This window comes from Accipiter gentilis, unplaced genomic scaffold, assembly GCF_929443795.1.
Source record: "Accipiter gentilis unplaced genomic scaffold, bAccGen1.1, whole genome shotgun sequence".
Classification (NCBI taxonomy): domain Eukaryota; kingdom Metazoa; phylum Chordata; class Aves; order Accipitriformes; family Accipitridae; genus Astur; species Astur gentilis.
The window spans coordinates 17,261-29,500 of NW_026060884.1; the positions used below are offsets into that span (position 1 = coordinate 17,261).

At 42.0% G+C, this 12,240-nt stretch overlaps 1 long non-coding RNA gene across 1 annotated transcript; it reads left to right on the top strand.

The window, feature by feature from the left end:
* The first annotated feature begins 9,229 nt into the window (after nt 1-9,229).
* Nucleotides 9,230-11,796, top strand: LOC126037035 (uncharacterized). Its single transcript, XR_007505462.1, has 3 exons — nt 9,230-9,341; nt 10,568-10,621; nt 11,691-11,796. It is a non-coding gene; the product is annotated as an uncharacterized LOC126037035 (long non-coding RNA).
* The last annotated feature ends 444 nt before the right edge of the window (nt 11,797-12,240 follow it).

The window sequence follows — 12,240 nt, forward strand, 5'->3', positions numbered from 1 at the left end:
TCAGTCTTAGACATTTGGTTGCGGAAGAAAGTTTGTGTTTGAAGATCATGCTTGGATCTTTGAGTAGGTCTAATTAGATGCCTTTTCCTCTTTGCTTCATCCCTGATAAGCTTAGGCACTCTCTGTTTGTCCTGTTTCGGAGGACCACTGCCCAAGGCGCGTAGCATTGCCCAGGGAGATGCTGCATCTCATTTTGCACTGTGAGTCTTGTTAAGTCATCAGGAATGAAGTACTTTTAGGAGATAAGCTAACTAAATTGCACTCAAGTGAAAAAAGTGCTCTATAACTCCCGAGAAATAATACTGGATTATAATGAAAATAGAAGTATTTTGAGCAAAAGATGCTTAAAAAGTTAGGTAAAAATGAAGAGCACGGTGCAATTTTTTTAGTTTGGGTTTTTATACATTTTTGATTTAAAGTTTGAATGTAAACAAATCTGGTTGAATTGATGTGGAAAAGATGCTCAAATTGACAAGTATTTCTTTCAAACAAGAATAAGCAAAGTAGCAGCTAGAGAGAGTGTTTTGGCTTTAAAGTGTTTTGTATTTGTGAACCCAAATCTCCAGGCTGCTGGGCAGGGTGAGACCTGTGCCAGCCAATTCATCTTTTAGCTCCAAGTGCCTTTTGATAGAGATGCAGGTCTCCTGGGGATTGTGGGGACGTGCTCCTGCATCTGGAAAAGATGGCTGAGTTCCTGGTGTAAGAAGGGCACTGGGGTTTAGAGGTCAGAGCTGAGGCAGGTATGGAAGATGGCAATAGCTGTGATCATTAGTGCAAAAAAATTATTTTTGTATATTCAAGCAGGTTTTTTTCTCTCCTCTGCTAATCCAGTGTGGAATATGAGCCAATAAAGAGAAACCGACGCTGTACACGCTGGACACACTTAAGTATTTGTTTTAAAATAGGTGTGAGGTCAAGCTAGAACGTGCTTTGCAATTGGTGTATTTACTGCAGCAAATTTTCTGCTCTTCCTGGCCGTCTTCTGTGGTTTTCAGCCTGCTTCACCTCCACAGAAAGAGATACCGTGCGTATGAAAGAGCCCGTTATGCGTCTTCCCTTAGGAGATATTTTTTTGTGCTCTGCTCTTGAGTTACGATCTGAAGTATTTATGCCAACATTTCAAATAGCTTTTGGATTCCCTGGTTAAAGTATTCTGAACCTACCCCAGCTACATGTTACAATGCACAAGTCCCACGAACCATCAGTTTTTATTTCATGTCATTTGTCATGAAGTAACACACATTGCAGCCAGAATGCTGTGTTGCTGTTCCATGTTTTTTTTTACAGTAGTTTTCCAGCTGTATTCCTCGTCCCCATGATAAAGAGTGTTGCCAGTATTTCTTTTTATCTTAGAATACACATGGTAAGGATGGTTGCTGGATGTCTCATCCTTTTTAAGGCTGTGAAGGCATGCTCTGACAAGGCCTTTTCCCAGACCCAGGTATTCAGGGATGCAAGGTGTGCCTATCCCCATCAGCTCTGTGAAGGATGTAAGAGAGATTGTGCGCCTGAAGGTTGAATGATGCTTCTGTGTTAGAAGCTGAATTTCCACAAGCAAAAACCAGCTTCCCCGACTCTTTAAGCTGTGTGTCCTTTTAATGCTGCAAAAATGTAAATAATGATCCTTGCGTACATCTTTCTCAATTAAATGTACAGTGGATGTCTTCTCGTTCAGCTAGTCTGGAGCTTAAAAAGCAGCTTAAAAATACTGGACAGGGTAATTTTTGGTGGACATGGCCAGAGCCTGCTTGGAAGAAAATTGGATTGGTTACACCAGTCTTTATGTGAGGCCCAAAGAGAGCCTAAGGTTTTGAGTGCCCTAGAATGCTCTTTTCAAGTAGGTTAACAGGCACATATACACCCTGTAATGACGTAAGGACTCCCCAGAACATCTTCAGGACAGCTATATTTTATGCAAGCCCCTGTTTTCATGCAACCTCAGCTAGCGTTGTGCTGCTCTTTGCAGGGTCGGGTGAGCGGTGTTGTCTTTGGCTGTGTGGGCTTAAATGTGTTTCTAATTTGCGTGTCAAATAATTGCCTGTTAAACAGACTGCCAGTGTGGCTGAAGCCAGTGCTTCCGAAGAAGGTGAAATAAAAGCTTTGAAGATAGGGTCCTGCTGCGAATACGATCCAGTCAAGTAAGTGTTGATTGTGTCCCATCTGATCTTTGCAGATCGTGGAAAAATTGCAGAGATGTTTGTTTTAACGAGAGAGACACATGCCTACCTTTTTGGTTTTCTCCCCCAAACCATTTAGTTACCTGAAGAAACCCTTGGGTCCGCTCCGCCTTCATCTACTTGCTTTCACTGCGGAAAACGTGGCCACTACATAAAGAACTGCCCGACAAATGGGGTAAGATTGTGGGGGACTTGTGGTGTTACTTAGTTTTTAATTGTTTTGCCTTGGCAGTTACGTAACAAATACATGAATCCTCATATTAAGAATTGTTTCTGTTGGGGTGAAATGCAGAGGTTGTATGGCAATGTTGCAAAGGCCTTCAAAATTCCAGGGGAAGCTGGAATTAGAAGTGTGAAATTTTCTTTTTCCTAGGTCGTAGACATTCAATATATCCATAGGTCTTTCTGGGTGAACACTCGTGCATGTTTTTATATCTTTCAGTATTAGTGGAAATGTTTCTGTTTTCCACTCTTCTTAATGGCAGTTCACAGTTTTTATTATTTTGTACAAAACCAAGACATTTCTCTCTGCCCCATCTATTGAATATTTGCGTGTTTTAATTGCACTAAGTCCCTGGTTGAGTATTGATGCCATTTAACCGTAGTCACTGAAAGCTCATTTTGCTTCTGTTTTATGTTTCAAAGGCTTCTTGCCAAGTCTAACAGATGGCTGTTGGACTGAGATTTCCTCCCCCTCTGACTTTTCTGAAATCCCATGTGTGAAACAGGCTGAAGTTTTCCTGTTGCTATACAGTGAGAAAATACTGCCGTGTGCTGACAGGAGTGGCTCTTTTAAAATGACCATGGTAGCACTTCTGGTTTTCCGTCCTGGATCTCCTTTTGTAGAAGCTGTAACATCGACTTCTTGCTTTTATAAAATGTAATTGCTCGGAGACTAATGTTATGCTGAGCCTGCAATTTACATGTATCCTCTGGCAAAGGAGAGGTGGGATTCATTTCACCTGCTTTCTAGCTGTGAAAAGATTAATTTTCTAGTCTGAGCTTCTTTCTTAGTTGCTCCAATGAATGGGAGAGTTCTGCAGAAGGAAGATTGTTCCTCCCTCCCTCTTCTAGTGTTGTGGCTATAGAAAAGTAGTTTAAACTAAGCGCCTACCTTTTAGGAGGCTCATGTGGAGCAAGAAGAATTCCATCTCTTCTCTTGCTTTGAGAAAATGCAGAGCTTGGAAAAGTTTTCCTCTACCCATCTTTAACTCGTTTCTTTTTCCTTCCCCACCCCTCCTCCAGGGAAGCTTATGCTAGAGGAAGGATGGAGAAGCCTCCCTTTTTACCAGAGGAGCCATCGTCTTCTTCCTCCTCCTCCTCCTCCTTCTCCTCTTCCTCCACCTCAGATGCTCCCGTTCCAGATGAGTTGTCATGTCTCATCTGTCAGGACATAATGACTGATGCAGCTGTTATTCCCTGCTGTGGCAACAGTTATTGTGACAAATGTAAGTGTTACGCCCGTGTTTGTTAATTCTAAACATCACATCTGATTTTCTGAAAGCAGAGGAGGGAACAAAATTACTTTGCTACCAGTTCTATTTTATGCTGAAGTATACCCTGGACGGGAAAGGGCTCTTCTGGTATCAAGGGCGAAAAAAACCAGGAAGCCTTTTCCCCTTTTTAGGTATCTAGTTAAGTCTTCTTTACAAGCGGAAGGACGAGTATGAGGAGAGTGGCTAATTGTGCAGGGGATTACAGTATTAGACACTGAATGCTTTTAGTTGGTCCACAGCCCTTTGTCTCATACAAAATTATATAGCCGACTATGGTGACTTACAGTGGTCTGCAACAAACGGATAGTTAGGCATTTAATCCACATTCTTCTCCACGGGAGAGTTGGTTAAAACCTTCAGAACTCGAACCTCCTAATGGTTTTTTGAACCTATTAATGAGGTTTTTTTGAAACATGTTTTGTTCATTAACCTTGAGGTTGGGGACTTCTCGCTGTACTAGATAGTGGGGAAAAAGACTAGCTGCAACATCAAGACACAGCCTATGCTACATCTGCAGATGTTCCAATGGTGAAATACAAAACTGTATAGTTATTTGCTGCATACTAGAAATTTTTTACACTATTGAACATTTATAGCTTCATGCTCTCAGTTCAAGACTATATTCACCTGTTAATCATAGACATGTCTTTATGATTGGTGAGAACCCCCAAAACTTCCTTAGTTTGGCTAAATACTGTTTTGATTATTCTAATTCTATGCAGGTATTAGAACAGCATTACTGGAATCGGAGGAACATATATGCCCAACGTGTCAGGAGACAGATGTTTCACCTGATGCTTTAATTCCCAACAAGTGCATACGCCAGGTAACATGACGACTTTTACATAAAGTGCTTGTAAGAAAAGGCTCTTTGTAAAAAGCGGAAAGGGAAGAAAATATTAATTTACATCTCCTTAAGCAAGGCGTAATTGAATAAGGCTAAATTGACTTTTCAAATGCACTGTTTGCTGCTGTCACAGAAGCTTACGACTCTTTAGAGATGATCTGGCAAATTCGGGTCCCGCTCTTACTGAACACGATTGCCTCGCTTTCACATTTGGCGTTAACGCTGAAGTACTTGAAATGCAGGTCCTCTGAGCTACCAGTCATTAGTATCAGTGTTCAATGTGACGTGTTCATACATCTGTATGTTGGTTTCTTTGAGGATTGATGGCATTTACAGGAATACACGAGTAATTTTCCTCTGTGAAGGCTTCTGTTCGTATATCTGCTGAAGTTTCATCGTAGCTTCTTGTAAATGCTTTTCTGCCTCTAGGCTGTGAACAACTTCAAAAATGGAACTAGCTACACAAAAAAGCTCCATCAGCAGATTCAGCAGCAGCAGCAGCAGCAGCCGCCACCGCCTCCACCAGCACCCAAGACTGTTAGACCTCCCGCTGTTCTGGTGAGTGCCGCTGAACCATCTACATCTTCCTCTCTGTCAGTCAGCAGTTTGTTGGAAGAGAAGGTAAGCTTTATTTCAACATATGCAGTGATTCTTATATTGTAGTAGAGCTTCTTTTCCAACTGTCTGCGTTTATTCACAAGGGCTGTCGGCTTCCTGTGCGAAGACAAGCAGCATTAGCAAGTCGTCTGGGCCCCCAAGGACAGTCAATACCCACCACTGGTAAGGAACTGTAACTTTAGAATTCCTTTCAAAACATTATCTTCAGATAAACTGCATGGGATTTTTTGCTTTTTCCTCTCTCCACTCCAAAAGGTCATCCGGGGAGAGGCAGTACAATTGGCTCAGCAGGTGGCAGACCAGGCTGGGAACTGTAAGTATTATATAGAAATTCAATGTATTACTACTTGTAAGCTGTTAAACGAGGCCGTAGCACTTGACTTCTGCAACGGCTGCTTCATAGTGAAGTACGTATGCACAGATAGTTGTGGAGAATACAAGTGGTCGTTAATTTTTCAATGGCCTAATTTGAACTGGCTTTAACAAAGGGGATCTGTGCTTGCAGTGAAATTATTTAAAATAAACCTCCAGTACCTGATTGAGAAGAGGACTCTGACAAAGGAAGTCTTTTTGAGGAAACCAGAATTACCTATCAAAATTGAATACAGTTAAAGGATCAAGTGGAAAGGCACCCTTTTGGTTCCTGGCTGAACAGGACTGTAGAAATTGATTTCCCAGTAGGAGTCAGCCTCCACATTCTTTTTTTCTAACAACTTAGTTGATGCTGATTGAGCAAATTCTTGGAAAAGTCAACACTGCTCTGTTATGACCATTTTGAATGTCTTCAATGTAGTCAGCCCAAATAGCCAAGCTGCTTTCTCTCAGTTGGCGAGAGAGGAGTCTGTTTTATCTGTGACTGCAGGGTCAGGTCAGTCCTTCCTTTTAGTATATATGTGTTCTAGATAGGTAGATTGTAAGGGTGCCCTGTGTTTATAAAATCTTAAGATAAATCAAAACAAACCCCAGGATCCATCCCACAGATTGTCTAAAATCTCCAATCGAGTAAGCAGGAGAATAACAAGTCGGGGACAAGAGCAGGCCAAATACATCATGGTGAGGCAATGACGTAGGAAGCGTACGTGGAAGAAGATGAAAGAAGTTTGGGAGAAGATGAGTTACTATCTGTGCAGTACTTTGCAGATCAGAAGTGTGAAGAAGTGTGGGCACATGCGAGATGGGAGTCTCTTTTAAGCCTGGGCAGCCTCCGTCCACAGTCGCAAAGCTGAGTCTGAGGAGAGCAGACTGAGGGAAGTGTTGGGGGTGAGGATGTGGAAGGCAAGTAGGAGGGTCAAGAAATGAGTGTAGTCTCAAATGAACAGAGAGCAGGGAGAAAAAGGCTTCAGTTGAGAACAAGAAGTGCTTGCCACCACACTCCCGCTTCATTGGCTTTCCTTCTGTATTTGTTATGAAAATGGTATCATAAGAAGGAAAATACTCATTAGGAATATTTTGACTTATGAAGTGGAAGTTGACATACCCGTAAAGAAGACAAGGCAAATTAGGTCAGGGCCTAGTTACACTTGAAAGTAAACAGCCATTCTGACTGGGGAGAGTAGTTCATAGGACTACAGTCCTAATACCACCCCCCCACCCCCGCCAGCTTTTTGGAAAACGCCTAGAAAAAAAAGTTTGAAAAATGAGCTCATAGAGAAGGGGGGTGGGGGAGCCCACTAGGTGACTAAAAGCTACGTCTGTAGTTGGACAAAGCTACTCTGCGAGAGAGAAATCCATCTTCCCTCAGTGGCAGAGTAAAGGCAACAATTAGAAATCAGGAGTTGTAATAAGCTATCTTTTTAAAATCAAGTGTTGAGGCTGTCCTTCGAGCATTTCGTCATCCCATTCCAGCCAAAGTGGGTCAGATACCTTAAATAGTTCTAAGCGTCTCTTGACTAACCCAGCTAAGATTTGAAGCCGTCCATTTGTGAAGTAGGAAAATAGCCGGTTTGAATAATGGCATCATTAATCCCTGTAGCCTTAGGGTCTGGATATGGACTCTTTGACAAGCATGATGAGTTGTAGAGACCTTTTTAATGGGTGTCCCCCTTTTGCTACTAGTGTTTCTGTAGAGACCCTTGATCCATTAAGTACAGTTCTTACCTCCGGTGCCCCTCCTTTCTCTCTCCTGGCTTCAGCTGGTAATGCTCTGCCTGACTGGGCAGTGAGCTAGCGAAAGCAGATTTGAGCACCTTCTACAAGCAGAGCTTAACTTGTGCTGCTCTGCGTGCTGATGTACATCTCTTGGATTTAGATTAAACCAGATGTATGTAGAGCTAAGCCTCTGAGCTATAAAAGTGGAACGCTGTGTTAAGAGCACAAGGCTCTGCTAGCAACATTAGCTGCAGATTGGTTGATGTTTTCCTTCATCCTCTTCCATAGACAAAACCAAGGTAATGCTGCATTTACTGCAACAACTCTGTTTAACAGACCACTTTGTCCCTGCTCTGCAATCAACTCTAATGTCCTTTCAGAATCAGTAGAAGCACAGCCAATACATTGAACTAAAAGAAGCCAGTGTTAAATTGTCTTGTTTAATGTGATCGGGAAGCTGATGGGAATAATCTTAAGTCAAAAGTGCTGTGAAACTGAAATGGGTCCAAAAAAACTTGTGCTGTACATAGTGTCACCCTTAGTGGATTTCAAACCTTTTCATTTCCTGGCGATCAGTTCCAACTGTCTAGCGCAATGCAAATAAGCTGTCTTCAGATAGCAGCAACTTGGATCTTTTCTTATATCCACAAGTGTTTTTTAAAGAAGTTGCTTCTAAGTTAGGTCAAGTTATCTAAAAACCATAAGCAGGATCTTTCTTCCCTCATTTATATTAATGCTGGGCAAAAGGGCAGAAGCTGATTTGGAAACCTGTAAGTGGAAGGGTGTTTTGCAGTAAGGTGGTGGTGGTTGTTTTGTTGGGTTTTGTTTTTCTCTTTTGTGGAGTCTTCGGTATTTTATTTTCTCCCCCAGTACTCCTAGGCTGCAGAACCAGCCTCCAAGGCACTATGGAATGACTTCTGCAATTAGCTTGGCTCCTCCTACGGATAGAGATTCCATTCATACTCAGAAGCTGCTTGAAGCGATGAAAGCATTGGGGGTATTTGAAGAGGAGGAAGAACTGAATCACAGGTATAACAAGACTGTAAAATTTGTTAATGTCCTGGGGTTTTTTTAGGGCAAACTTAACATGAGTTTTCTTTACAGGCTGGTTGTTCTTGGCAGACTGAATAACTTGGTCAAAGAATGGATTTCAGAACTTGGTGAGAGCCAGGTAAGGTTTTTTGATAGGTTCTTATCAAAACAGCTGAAGCCTTTTAGTTTCTTTCAAAGGCGATACTACTAGGATTTATGCTAAAGTTCAACATTTAACTTCCTTCTTAAGTATCAAGGAGATCTGTAGTAAAAGCCATTGAAATAATGTATAAAAGATCCTTTAGATGAAGACCTTCAAGTCCTTGGGGCACTGAATAAGTTTGTGAAGTGGCTCTGTCAGTTGACTTGTAGCGGTTAACAAAGCTGAAACAAGACATTGTGGGGGGAGACAGATGGTAACAGGGCAGTAAACTTGCCCCAGACAGCCTACAGCACTCAATCTAGTTTGAAATTATTACTCTAGACTTGCCTTTGGTATGGCTCTTAGATGGTGTTCATTTATGTGGGTCTGCTGCAGGGAAGACTGATAATAGGTCTTTGTTTAAACTGATGAAGCGACTGCTACAGTACTCACCTTTTTTGTTGTTGTTGTTGTTTGTGAGTGGCCAGCACTCCCTTCAGAAAAACAGAATCAGTCTATTAGACTAACAGCTCAGTATGGGAGGGAGAAGACATTGTTTATGGAGGCTGCTGTAGTCTTTCTAAGTAACTTCTATGCTAGTTAAACTTGCACGTAGGTCAACGTGTATCTTCTGTTCTCCAGAAAACTCTTTCTCTTCTACCCACAGAATCTTCCCCCTTCAGTAGTAGCAAATGTTGGTGGCAAAATATTTACGTTTGGTTCTTACAGGCTTGGAGTACACACTAAAGGTAAACTTTTGGTGTCTGGTCATAGTTGTAATGTTTGAAAGTGTCTTCCAACAGTAACAGAACAAATGGCATCTCTTTGCAGGTGCTGACATAGACGTGGCTTGTGTTGCTCCTAGACATGTAGAAAGATCGGATTTCTTTCAGTCGTTCTTTGAAAAACTGAAACGTCAGGAGGAAATAAAAAACCTAAGAGTAAGCAAGCTCTCTCCCTGATAGATTGTGCAACTCCGACAATAAGAATATTCCTGTTAAAGACTCCTATTGGTAGTGATTGTCTTGCAAACCAAAATGAAAAAGGGCCTTGTTTCTGAGCCCCTTCTAAAATACTGTCTACGCAGCATGAAAGTGTGGAAGTCAAGCTTTTGGTTCCCTTCCCCAGTGACTGTATGTCCGATCCGAATCTCTGTGGTTCACTTCTCCCCTACCCATGGTTTGGGAATGAGTGGGCTATAGTATCAAAAAGCAAGGTTGTGCCTAGGAGCCTTGCTTTCATCCTAGCTGTAGTAAGGGGCTTGGCAAGAAAGTAACTGCATGCAGGTAGAGGAAGGGGCAGCCTGAGAGCTAAGGGAGTTGAATGTGATGTGGAAAGGTTTCTGTCAGTACCTTTGCCATGGTGTTCCTTGGGTGTACTTTAGGACCTCTAATTCATTCTTCTCTGGTCCTGTTCTTCTCTGGCTACTCAGCCCGAGACTTTGTAGAAGAGATGCACAGTCAGCTTTGCATAAAGTCAGTAGCAGCTGTGCTGTGAATGTACAAAACTGCCTTGTAAAATGACCCTCCGGTGCATATGCTGTGTACTTTGCATATAGAACCGAACTCCTGAGAAGTGTTTCTCTCAGGCTGGTCTTCCTTGTGCAGACATTTTGAAAGACTTCACGTGCATAGCTAATGAGCCTTTGTTTAGGTGACCGAAGACAGGGTCAGTGGGCTGTGGCACAGTTCTGACGAGTGGGCTACAAAATTGAAAACTGTCCCATAAGGTAGCTGATAGCATCTCAGGCATGGTAGAAAATAAAAATACAGGAGGCTAGTGCGCGCTGCAAACGCGGACAGAATGTTCTCGATTTCTCTGGATGTTAACCAGGAGTAAGATAGCTACAGAAATGTCTTGCTTTTCTTCCTCACCACCAAGGTAAGTACCTTACAACCTCTGATACTGATGGCTCATTGTGCACTGTTTGTTCATTACAATACGTGATCAGCCTCCGGATCTCTTGGCTAAATAACTTGTTAAAGCTAGTATTATACCGTCTTAGTGCTATACCGCTTGCAGCTTATGAACAATTCTTCTGGTTTGGAAGCAACTCAGTCTTTATACTGAGTAGTTAGCAGTGTAAATTCTGCATTTGATCGTAGTTCAGGAGAAACATTAAAGTAGCAAACCATGTTTTCTTACACAGTTATCCTCTCCTTTCCAGGCAGTTGAAGATGCATATGTACCAGTTGTCAAGTTTGAGTTTGATGGCGTTGAGGTAAGCATTTTTTGGTTTTTTTTTTAAGTGAGTAAATTTTTTCTTGCTTTGGAATAGGATAACTTTTCCAGGGAGCTGTGACTGTGCTATTTTGGACCGCAAAGTATCCCAGGAGAAGACATTGCAGTAGAATGGGAGCTTATAGGAAAATAAGCCCCTAGGAAGCCTAGCAGGCATGGGAGCATCAGGGACATCTTTTTCTAGGCCTGTGCTGTAGACCAGGGTAGCCTGCTTGAATAGCATTTATCCCTAGGATCATGCAGAGTGGGAGCAGAGGCGGTGTCCTTGCTCAGTCTTCTTAGCTCTGCCAAGCTAGGTATCTACAGAGGGATGTGTACAGTGTAGTTCACTGTACGAATCGTGTGAGCAGACTAAATGTTTTGCTGCACATCCAAAATGAAGTGGTCATGGGACACAATCTGGAAAATGGAAAGTGAAAGTACTCATTTCACTCCCGCCTGGGTCTGTCAGCTGCAGGAATCCAGCTATCTTGAATACATCCTACACAATGAATCAAGACCTGCCTGCTGTAGTCCCTAAGCAAGTTACTGCTTGGTATCGCTATCACAAAGAGATTTATTCAGTGACCTTTTTGTGGCCTTCATCTGGTACAGACTTTCACAGGATAATCTTCTTGCCTCAGACTGTACTAAAAAGCAGATACTTCAGGATCAAAAGGGCTTACTGCATAAAAGAAATGCTCTCTCCTTTGCTGAAGTATAGTTGAGGTGACTGAACTTAAGTCTTAATTCTGTGAATTATTTTAAGTTCCCTTTTAATTGAAACTGTAAGTCTAGAGTAATCTTTTCCAACTTAAAATGCCCTCTTCCTTTCCCTAGCTTAAAAAGAAAGGGGTGATGCAGTGAAGGCTTTGTAAATAAAATTGGGAACTTCTAGAAATTGTATTGAGTCTTCTGGCAAATTAATCTCTTGGGAGATGTGTCTATAGTCACATAATTCTAAATACAGATGTTAACCACTCTTTTTAGACTTGAGTAACTGTCCCCCACCAGTGTGCTGTTTGCAAACTGCGGGGCATTCTAACGGTTGGCACTTTTTGCCTCTTAAGATTGATCTTGTGTTTGCAAGACTGTCTGTGCCAATTGTTGCTGATAATCTTGATCTCAGAGACAACTCGTGTCTCAGAAGCCTGGATATAAGATGTATACGGAGCTTAAATGGTAAGCATATTTGCACATCTTTAACAAGAAAATGTTACTAAAGTTGGTATGGAATGCACGTTACACACCCCAAGTTTCTGTACAGGATGCAGAAACTTATCCCCTGTATACTTGAGATCTGAGGAGGTGGCGAGTGGGCTTAAATTCAGCTGTTTCAAGTTGTGTGTTTAGATAGACCTGTGTTTCATGTTTCTTCGATTGGGGGGTGTGTGGTGTTCCAGTTTGCCACAGAAACTGCTTCAGGTGAATAGGTAGAGCACTTGATAGAGAAGATTGTGTGGTAGTTCATTAAAAAAAAAAGGATATTTAAAATACCTGAAGCCGAAGTTGCTCACTGTTTAACGCTGACTGGTTTAATTGTTCCTGGCTGTCGAAAGAAACCTAGCTTTCGGAATCCTGTCGAAGGGCCTTATTGACAATTGTTGGCTGTAGTCTAAA